General features: G+C 41.8%; 1 protein-coding gene across 8 annotated transcripts in view; it reads left to right on the top strand.

The window, feature by feature from the left end:
- tshz2 (teashirt zinc finger homeobox 2) overlaps positions 1–10,000 on the top strand; it is a 127,657-nt gene that overhangs the window by 64,926 nt on the left and 52,731 nt on the right. For 7 of the 8 annotated variants that reach the window (XM_086213194.1, XM_086213187.1, XM_086213192.1 and 4 more), the window contains one exon: positions 7,494–7,598. The gene's annotated coding sequence lies outside the window, so the exon portion shown is untranslated. The remainder of the gene's footprint in view (positions 1–7,493; positions 7,599–10,000) is intronic. The other variant, XM_086213188.1, reaches the window with a different exon arrangement.

The raw sequence follows: 10,000 nt of genomic DNA, 5'->3' as shown, positions 1-10,000 counted from the left end.
GGAAACAACATGAAAGGAAATAAGCAAATGAATGCAATGCCTCATTAGGCGGGTTTTATTTGACCGTAGCCAATTAGAGAGCATCTGTAATTTAAAACAGTCAACCTAAAAAAGGACTCAACAAAGAGCATGTTTCCCTCATGGGACTAAATTCTTTTCCTTGTTTTCATTCAAATTATTATATACATTTTTTTTTTTTAAGCAGTGACATTTTCTATTTGAACTACTCATATGCAGATAGTAACAGTTTTTAAGTTGAGCTGAAGGAGCAGGGGTCGTCGGGGTCTCACGGAGGTCAAGGTTGCACGCTCCTGTGCTCGGCCTTGCTCTCGGCCGGCTTTGCTGACTCGTTTTACTGGTTCTGATCAATATCTCTCTCTCTCTCTCTCTCTGCGTTTTAATCAACGACCCGCAGAGGTGTTCTCAGGCTGTTACCTTAATGACACAAAGGTGCATTTGGAAAACAGAGCTGCAGTCTGGGTGAGACTGACAGCTGCTTTGGCCGTGAATCACACCTGAGTGCAGATTTATGTGGCACTCCTTGCAAACGCTGAAATATTGATAGGGAGCTTCGTGGGCTTGTATGAGTGATCCGCATCAAAAAGATATGACCAAAACAAGACTGCTTACTTTGCAGGGGGAGCCTCATGAAAAATAGTAACACCTGTATTGCTTATACTGGTTGTTAAGCATCGGAATAAAATTTTGTGCAATATGCATAACCAAATGCTGGAATAATGAGCCATCTGTATGTGTGGTCCCTTCCTTGGAGATGGCAGCAACGGCACCATCTGTGATTCAGCGACCAGCTGTTTTCATCTTATTATTACATGTTTATTAAAAGCTGAAGTTGTCCTCTTCAAGAAGAGGAAAAGAGAGCATGGGTGGCAATGTTGGTTATCGGGTTGCCTCCGTCTCCATTAGAAGACAGACTTCAGCTCTGTTTCTGGTCCTATAAAAACACACTAACTGCTTCAACAGAACAGAGGGAGTGCTAATTAGCTACTCCTTCTTTTTCATCAGCCACTTGCAGGAAATTAACAGAACAAACACAAGATTGACTGGCAGCAAAGCAAAAAACATGAAAGAGGATGAATGAATCTAATCCACCAGGACTGGAAAAAAATAAATAAATGTCACTTACCCCACCTTCACTTAGCCCTTTGGGTTTGTATTTCAAAATCCCTCAGCAGGGTTTACGCATCTTTCTATTTGCATTGTTTTCAATTTTCAAAACCTATTAGCAAGATATCGATCGCCCACAATTGAGCATTTATGCACAGCAGGCAACCTACATCCCTCAAGTCAGAATCAGATCACATCTCCCATAATTGAGGGTGACAGAACTGCAGACCACCCTCTGCAACTGTCAACAAATTTCAGGAGCTCAAACTAAGATGCGTCAGGCATGCATCCTGCTCAGAGTGATGGACACTGAGAAGGAGAACTGGAAATGTCCATCAGCATCCTCTGCCATGTGCTGAACAAGACAGGTCAGGTCTGAATAGACACTGACAAACCCAGGGTGGACACACTGTCGACGCAGACTAAAGCAATACCAAGGGACAAGTGACAGGCTGCTCTGATGCCTCACCTAACTGCAGCACACGCGCGTATGCAGGCAGGGAAATAGTGCACCGCAAACCAGACACCCACATGCATATTGTCCATGTGGAGGGATGGGCCTCACACCCTTAATGTAGAACTGAAATGAAAACATGTTTAACCCTTTTGGTGCAGATTCTTGTTTTATATCAGTTTCTAAACCGTTTGTCTCCCTGTTCAACAGAATATGACACATGCCTACATAAGCATGCGTCAGCCAATAACGTCATCTTATCTCCAAGGTTCACACAGCTTCCTCGATTCCAGGTTCGCTGAAGAAGGCTCGCTCACCAAAATGATGCGGCTGATGACGCAACATGTGACAGAGGAATCACGTGGCAGAGGGGCGGAGCCACAACTATGTTTATTGACAATTTACAATTGGGAAAGAAGTAGTTAGAAATAAAGTGATTAAGCACAATTACAATTACAAGATCCATTCATTAAGCAATCAAAATAAATACATGTATATATTAATATATACATATTATATATTTATGTATATATATGTATATATATTTATTTATATATATAATATACACATGTAGAGACACACACATACTCAGAGAGGAGAGAAGGGTATCTACCTTCTTGTCTGGCTTGAGGGTGGATGATAAGCGTGTTTCTTAAAAAGTCAGTGTGTTCCTCAAAGAAATGGGCAAATAAAAGCTTCAGGTGCAGTCTTTTGCTTTAGCTTCATTTTGAAACCCCTGCATGTTAAATATATGAGATGAGAGCTGCAAGTGCAGGACGTAGTCTAAAAAGCAAATAGATATTTCTGGCAGTGCATCCATTTCTGAGGTTAGTGTGTTCACTCTTCTCAATGCTCAATAAAACAAACAAAATGCCCTCAATTTCTGTATAAACAATTACCTGCCATAGATTGTAACCTTATTGGATCGAGTGAAATGTTTGAAATAAATCATTAAAGGCGCTGACAGGACATTTATCTTCACTCGTGCTTTAATGCTCCGTGCACAACACAGTGTATGAAGTCAGTCAAGGGTGTGTATGTGTGTCTGTTTTTTTTTTTTTTTTTTTGTTAAGCCAGGCCCAGTGTGCCTCAGTGTGTGTGCTTGTAAGAGCACCGTTGCGTGTGTCAATCCTCCTGTGGAGCCATGTTCTCAAAGCTCTTCATTTTGAAATCAAGCATGAATAATTAAGCCATTTCACAAGGCTGCTTTAACGATATATTACATGAGAGGAAATAGGTCAAGCAGCAGTGTTAGAAAGATTGTTTGCATGGATGTCTTTGGGTTAAAAAAGACGGAGAACAATACAGCCCCTCCCTTGGTGTTCTATATACTGTACTTACTGCGCAGAATGACTGACAGCTCCAGCTTCTGACTCATTCTCCGACAGATATGAAAGCAGTTCCTGATCAGTTTTGTATTTGACGTGACAGTAACGGTTACATCTGGGTCATAGTGCCATTCCACCTGAGATAATGCGTCAACTTAAACCGCACGACTGGAGCTGATGTTCACACACTCCAGGCACTGACAAGCAAAACACACAAATACAGTATATTAGTGGGGGGTTTTTTTCCCTCTGATTTCTACGTCGTTCACTGTATTTTATGACAGTCAAGAACAAATACACACATAAGCACGACAAAAAAAATGAAAACTGCAATGAAACATCATAAAGGACAAGCTCATATATGTCCGTTTCTACTTTAAATGACCTCGTATTTGACAGTAGCACCTGAGAGAACCAAAACAAGCTAAGCTAAAGGCTACAAGGCAGAAGCTACCGCTCCAACCACCCCTCTTGCTCATATGTGATCTCTTTCCCACACGCATTTTCAAGCTAAGGCTGAGAGAGTCTCCTGTTGTTACTAATGTTGACGAACCCCCCTCCTGTCTCCCGCCTCAGTCAGTCAAGACTCTACTACTGCTGCGTTTAGGACCACCTGTCTGTATAGGAGTATATCGATGAACTCAGACCTTGTTGATTTTGGGGTTTTGAACGACATTGCAGTAAGTTTTTCATGTAGCATATACAGTCGTAGTGTAGTATGTAAGGGACAGTCTTTTTAGGTCAACAACCTGTCAGCAAATACCTGACATGTTGATTTGCAGTTACTGATCTTGTTCACATTCCCGCACGTTAGTTTTTAAGTACTTTTACTGTTTGATGTCACCAGTGATACTGCTCTCCTTGGTATTGCTCTTCCGTTGTGAGTGTCGTTAACTGGCACTTTTATGAATTTGGAGGATGGAGTATGTGATAGAGCATTTTATTTCAGTGGGTTGTGTTTGTTTGGCTTTGACTTTGAATATCAACAATCTTCATCCAGGATGTCTGACGTGTCCTGAAGAAAAACCGGTATCTTTCATTTAGAAAAAGCTAACATGCCACCATTAGAAAATAAAAGCTGGTGGGAGGGAAGGATTGGGAATTTCACCTGCCCCGACATTAATAAATAATATTGATTAGCGCAGCTGTAACGAATGATTGATTGCTTTGATAAGCAACGTATGAGTGGCAAAACGCCAGCCAATCAGAATAAATCACAAAATGACATCAAAGACACTGTGTTTGTGTGACTTGGCACAAATAAGTAGCAGTGGTATTACATCTGGGTATGTTTTTTGTTTTTGTCTTAAATTAGCTGATGATATGTTTCTGCTCCTGTTTGTTTCAGATCATGGTGCTACAGTCTAACCAGCCTCACACTGATATCGTATAGTTGCGCACAGATGGCAGCTGTGGCTCTAATAGATTCATTTTGCATATCTGACATGCAGCGTCGCAGCGCGGCATGCAGGGGCCTTTCTATATGCTGCAGACCTGCACACACACAAACAATAGCCTTTACATTTCAGTAGGTTGCAGTTTCTGATGCATAAAAAAGCCTGTGGCAGATCTGATTCAAGAGTATTCATAAAATGATGGAATAAGGGAAGATGAAGTGTGAGGTATTAACTCGTGTCATGAAGAGAACGACAAGTTTCCACTTGTCAAGAACCATCATTAGCTACAAACAGCGCCACAACATCACAATGGTGTCTGTCTCTAAAGCGCACTATAAAAATTGTGGAAAAGAAGCAAGTTGTGAGTGATGTGGAGGAGAAAAAAAAGCTCCAATGATCTCTGTCATCTGTTACATTCAGCCCTGAGGACAAACACGCCGAGTCCCACCAAGCTCCTCTAACTGTGCTTTCAACAACAGCTCGCGTCAGCTTGTTCAACCTCACCTACTTTCAGCTAAACTGTGTCCTTAAACACACCATAGACCACATAGAACTCTCTTGTGTGTGTGTGTGTGTGTGTGTGTGTGTGTGTGTGTGTGTGTGTGTGTGTGTGTATGTGTAAACATGGTAACCTGCCTGCCTTTTGAATCGTTACATTTCAAAAACCGGTTGCATTTATCATCATCATCAAAAAAAAAAAAAAAAAAAAAAATCTACAGTCACGGCTTCATTTCAAGATGTGTTGAATGATATTTGTATCTGTTTATCTGATCACAAATTACTGTCTCATGTGATTTGCCGCCCCCGCCCCCCGGTCCCCCCTCCTGTCCCTGAAACTACTTCTTATTAATGCTGCACCATATTCCTCTTCGGGAAATTTTATTTTTAACCGCTTGTCAATCATGCCACCAGGAACTTCAGGTGTTTTTTAGACATCCACTGAATTTGTAATAGCTCTTTGGTTTTTTTTTTTTTTTGCCAGCATGAATTACATCTTAAAAATCCGCATATGTTGTTGTTCTGCTTTGAAATGATCAAACTGGATTTCAATCACAGGCTGTCTATTGTACATGAAATGTCATCTTTGATTCAAAGACTGGTTTTGGATTTCCTGGTCGTCCTCCTCCTTCTATCATCCCAACATTCGTGTTGTCAAAAGACTCTAAATAGCCTTACTGCAAAACTCTTGACTGATGGATCCTGGACTAGTGTCCATCCACGCAAAAGCTTGATGTGTTAATAAATGCATCATTCTGTAACTCTTATAATGTGGGCCAGCTGCTGAAGTCTGTAAGATTCGTCCTTGTTTGGGGTTCACTTTGAACTCACGTCGCTGTCTGACACGCGAATCTGTCGCCTTGTCACACAACTGAAAATGAGATAAGATCTAGTTGTTGTCTCCCCTCCCCCGGATGATGTTTGTGTGGCTAAATTTCATGTAAGCAGTAATTATTTGGACTTTATTTTCCAGTTACTGTTTGAAACTGAACAAAATTGCCCGTTAATCTTCAGGGTTGGCAGTTAAAATCACACAGTCGCAATTAAAAACAGAGGGTTTCATGCCTTCGATAGATTGTAAAAGCTCTCAGAGGCAAACTGTCCTCTGGAAATATTAACTGGATTTTACCCAACTTCTTTTACTGCATTATTTCTCTTGAATTAGATTAAACACCAGCAACATAGGGCTGATATCTTAGAGATGGAGGAAAGCGACAGCTGAAATGTGGAACTGACTTTGAAAATTTTGGTTTTAAAATTCTGAATAGCCAAAACTCCAACACAAAAATACGCTGACGTGCTCCTCAGCTTCGGCGTGATCAGAGAACGTTTAAACAGTTGTCCTCCCAGCAGCACTGATTATTAAGTTAACTGGAATTTTAAGGAAGGATATAATGAGATAGGAAAACATCATAAAACTAAGAAGGTACTGATCCCATTAATCGTAACAGCGCTGCACGTCTGACGGTGCAAGGCCGGCTATCGGTCAACCTTTATGAAACATTTGAACTGTGTGAGCTCACATTCACAGATTTGTCCTGTCAGAGTTCAGACGAGACACAGAACACGGCTCAATCACAATATTGTCATTCTTACTGGCTGTAACCCAAGAAAGTGTCCGAGCTGTTAGTGACTGTTGTTGGACTTTATCAGCGTAAAGCATTCCGATCGCAAACCATCCAACCCCGTATCACTCAGAGTACTTTCCTCTCTGATTAGTAAAACTGACATTTTCATTCCAGATGTCATGTAAATAAGTAACGATACTGTTTTGTTTTTTTTTGAAAGGGGGTTTTAGCATTTTCAGCTGATTTACTTCAAGCTCTGGAAGTATTACTGAGAAAGTTGAAGCAGACATTCAGTCATTCATCATACGTGTACACGCGTGAGCCTCTCAGCCCACATCGGCAGCTATTATTTACATTTTACTCCTAGACAGTGACATCATACAATCAGCAGGACAAAAAGGGCCGTCTGTCATCAGCGCACTGAACTTTGATCCAAGGTTTTATCACTGACTTCACGTGAGACATAACATTGAATGTTTACCAGGAATTTCACTCCAAAAACAATGTTTCTGCACCTCTGAACACTCCAGAGGAAGATGAAGCGAACTCCCGCTAAGCTCAAAAGATGACAGGCCAAATCTCTGGGTGCTCTCAAAAAAAACACACACACACACACACACACACTAAAACACTTTCTGGAGACACTTTATTGACATTAAATCAAAGACAGGTTTTGTCCGGCACCGTGTGTGACCTCCCAAAAATGTGGGTACTTTTTTCAGTAACGGAGAGCTGTCTGAAAATCAGACGTACATGGGTGTAAAAGCCTCAGCAAACATTTAAAGAATGCAAAAACTCTGCTTCCGCTGTCAGACGAGCAGCTCCAGTTCTTGATGAGCTCGCAGATAAAAGAATGACTTATCTGATTCCGAGCTTTGGGAATCATCTGCTTGTGTAACTGGGAAGAATGTCAAATTCCTCCCCTCAAAAAAATCAAATATATGACTTTAATTCCACTTTAGATTTATAAGCTTGTCATCAAACACAGCTCAGAGACATTGATGAAGTCTTTTTCACCATATTTGCCTCTCTACTGAAAAGAACACCACAGGTATCTCTTCAAAAAAAAAAAAACAAAAAAAAAAAGCAGCACTAAGACATATGTGTGTCTGTTGTGTTCCAGCGGAGGATCACATGCAGGGAAATCCAGGTATGAAGAATGGGAACCGTGTGAGGGAAGAAAAGCTGACGACCATCTGCTTTTGAAGACTCGGTGCAGGTTTGCAGTGTGAGTGCTGATGGGAAAGTTTTTGCGGGGCGGTTCAGCAGTTGCGTAGGTTGGGGCAGCGGTGGAGCGAGGCCATGCTGGGAGAGATAAGGGAAGCTGGTGGTGGGCACTGGTGTAACCTGTCACTGCACACACACACGCTTTGTGTACACACAGGGTGTTAAGAGCTGTCAGCCAGGTATGGCTCAGGCTTGATCTGAGCCGTGATTGATCGCACAGGTTCAGGCGGAGTTCACTGGAGGTCTCTGGTATCATTGGCAAAATGAGTGACAGACACAAAATGGAGTGATGGAATATTATCAGGAAGCCATTTGTAATGCGGGGCGAGCCTGGATCTCTAAGGGGTGTTGCCTCTCTGAAATGAAGTCATCCATCACCTCAACTTCATATTTGATTAGGTCATGAGTAGCTTTTAAAGAGAAAGAGGGGCTTTGCAATTGCGCTCGCGCATGTTCATCAAAGGAAGGAGCTCTACTGTAAAAATACCGTGAGGTGAGGAGACATTCGAAAAAATAAACAAGCCAGCATGAATAATAGCGCTGAGAACCGGCAAGGGCCTCACCGTGTGATACTTATCACCAGACATGGATCACGTTACTACTTCATTCCAGTATGTTGTGATACCACGATATTTGCTGAAAACTTCAAGAGAGCTGGGGAAAAAAAACTTGCTGTGTACCCAGGCTGCACGAGTTGGGATGTAAAAAAACATCTTCATTCGATTATTTTGACTCATACAACAATGCGATTGGAATCTGAATACTTACGGGATTATTCTCACTCATTGAAAAACCCGTCGACAAGTTCGGGGTTTGTTTTGGTTTTTGTTTTTTTTTGTGGGGATCTGTACTAAGCTAAGATGTGTTGTTGTTTTTTTAAGTCTGTTGACGATGATGTCCAGGCAAGACATCTCTGCAGCACCACAACAGTTCATCTAAATGAGTACTGATTGATGCACAAGTAGCATCTAACGGATGTTAGGCCTTGCTGAGATTTGAAAACTGCAGCAGGCCACAGTCTGATTTAATCTGTGTCTACTGTGTCCTACCTGGGTTATTATACCCATTATAGAGGCTGTACTGAGGTACTAGGGGCTGGAATATTGATAAAGTATTAGGAAAAAAAATATTGCTATACACTGCACAGCTCCAGTGACACACACCAGCTAGACAGTGAAAGAAAGACAATAAATCACCAAATGTTTTGATAATCCATCAATCATTGTTGTCTTTCGTCAAGCACAAAAGTTGAAATACCAGGATTTGCTGTTTTTCGGGTCATTTACAAAGGAATGAAGGTGAAGAGTCACAGTCCTAGATGGAGAAACAAACGATCTTGAACCGCTCAGTTTGACGATGATGTTGTTTCAAAATCGCTTGACATTTTGGAGACTGATTAAATCGATTCATTTAGAAAATAATCTTCATTTTAATCGATCTTGAAAATTGCACCTCAACATGTTGGTAGGTAAGCTGGTAAGCTGATGAAGGACGGAACAAAACTTGACCTCTAGTTTCGAATGAGCCGCTACATCCGAGGGGTGGCGTGGCCCAGAGGTAGAGTGGCCGTTTAGCAACCGCAGGGTCGCTGGTTCGATCCTCATTTCCTCCAGTGACCATGTCCAAGTATCCTTGAGCAAGATATTGAACCCCTAATGGCTCCTGTTGGCCCTGCAATGGACTGGCGACTCGTCCGGGGTGAACCCCGCCTCTTGCTCAGTGTCAGCCGGGATAGACTCAAGACCCCCCTCCCCCATGACCCTTGACATATAAGTGGTATAGAAAATGGATGGATGGATGCTACCTGCTGCAACATTTGAAGATGAACGGAGGAAGCATGAAGAGGACGTAATAATCGTCTAAAGGAAAAAAAAACATTACAGATGTCACCAGGAAACAGCATCAGGTTACGCAGCTGCAAAGCAATTTTGGGTTCGTTTTAAACGCTATGTAGCACAGTCAAACCCACTTTTAGATGAATTCAGCCATCATTTGAGCACAATAAAACTGTTTTGTTGTATTTTTTGGCATTTATGACAGAGTTTTTGAGAGTCAAACAAAGAAAACAAGCAGCTTAATTTGCTGCAGCTACATTAAGTTTATCAGGCCTTGGTGTTGCGTTCACTGTGGGGAAAATCTGTTGTTGTTTATTTAGAGTTTCCACTGCAGCCTGCACATTTACGTTGGACAGCAAGTGTTTTTCCTTGTTATTTCAGTTATACTTACGCAGGAACTAAAGCTCACGCCTGCAGACGGTAAAATCTAACAAACTTTATGTGTTTCATGCGGCGAGTAAAGCGGAAGCTGGAGGGGGGAGAAAACAAAAAAACAAAAAAAAAAGGCTGCATGAAAAAGGCACCGAGTGATAGAAAGCAGCAGCCTGGGCTCCTGCCTCTTTTCCCC

The sequence above is a fragment of the Aulostomus chinensis genome, chromosome 9, assembly GCF_037954235.1.
Source record: "Aulostomus chinensis isolate RoL2024-O1b breed Wild chromosome 9, RoL_Achi_v1.0, whole genome shotgun sequence".
Lineage (NCBI taxonomy): Eukaryota > Metazoa > Chordata > Actinopteri > Syngnathiformes > Aulostomidae > Aulostomus > Aulostomus chinensis.
The sequence above is the reverse complement of the archived record's forward strand: the minus strand, read 5'-3'. Positions and strand labels throughout refer to the sequence as shown.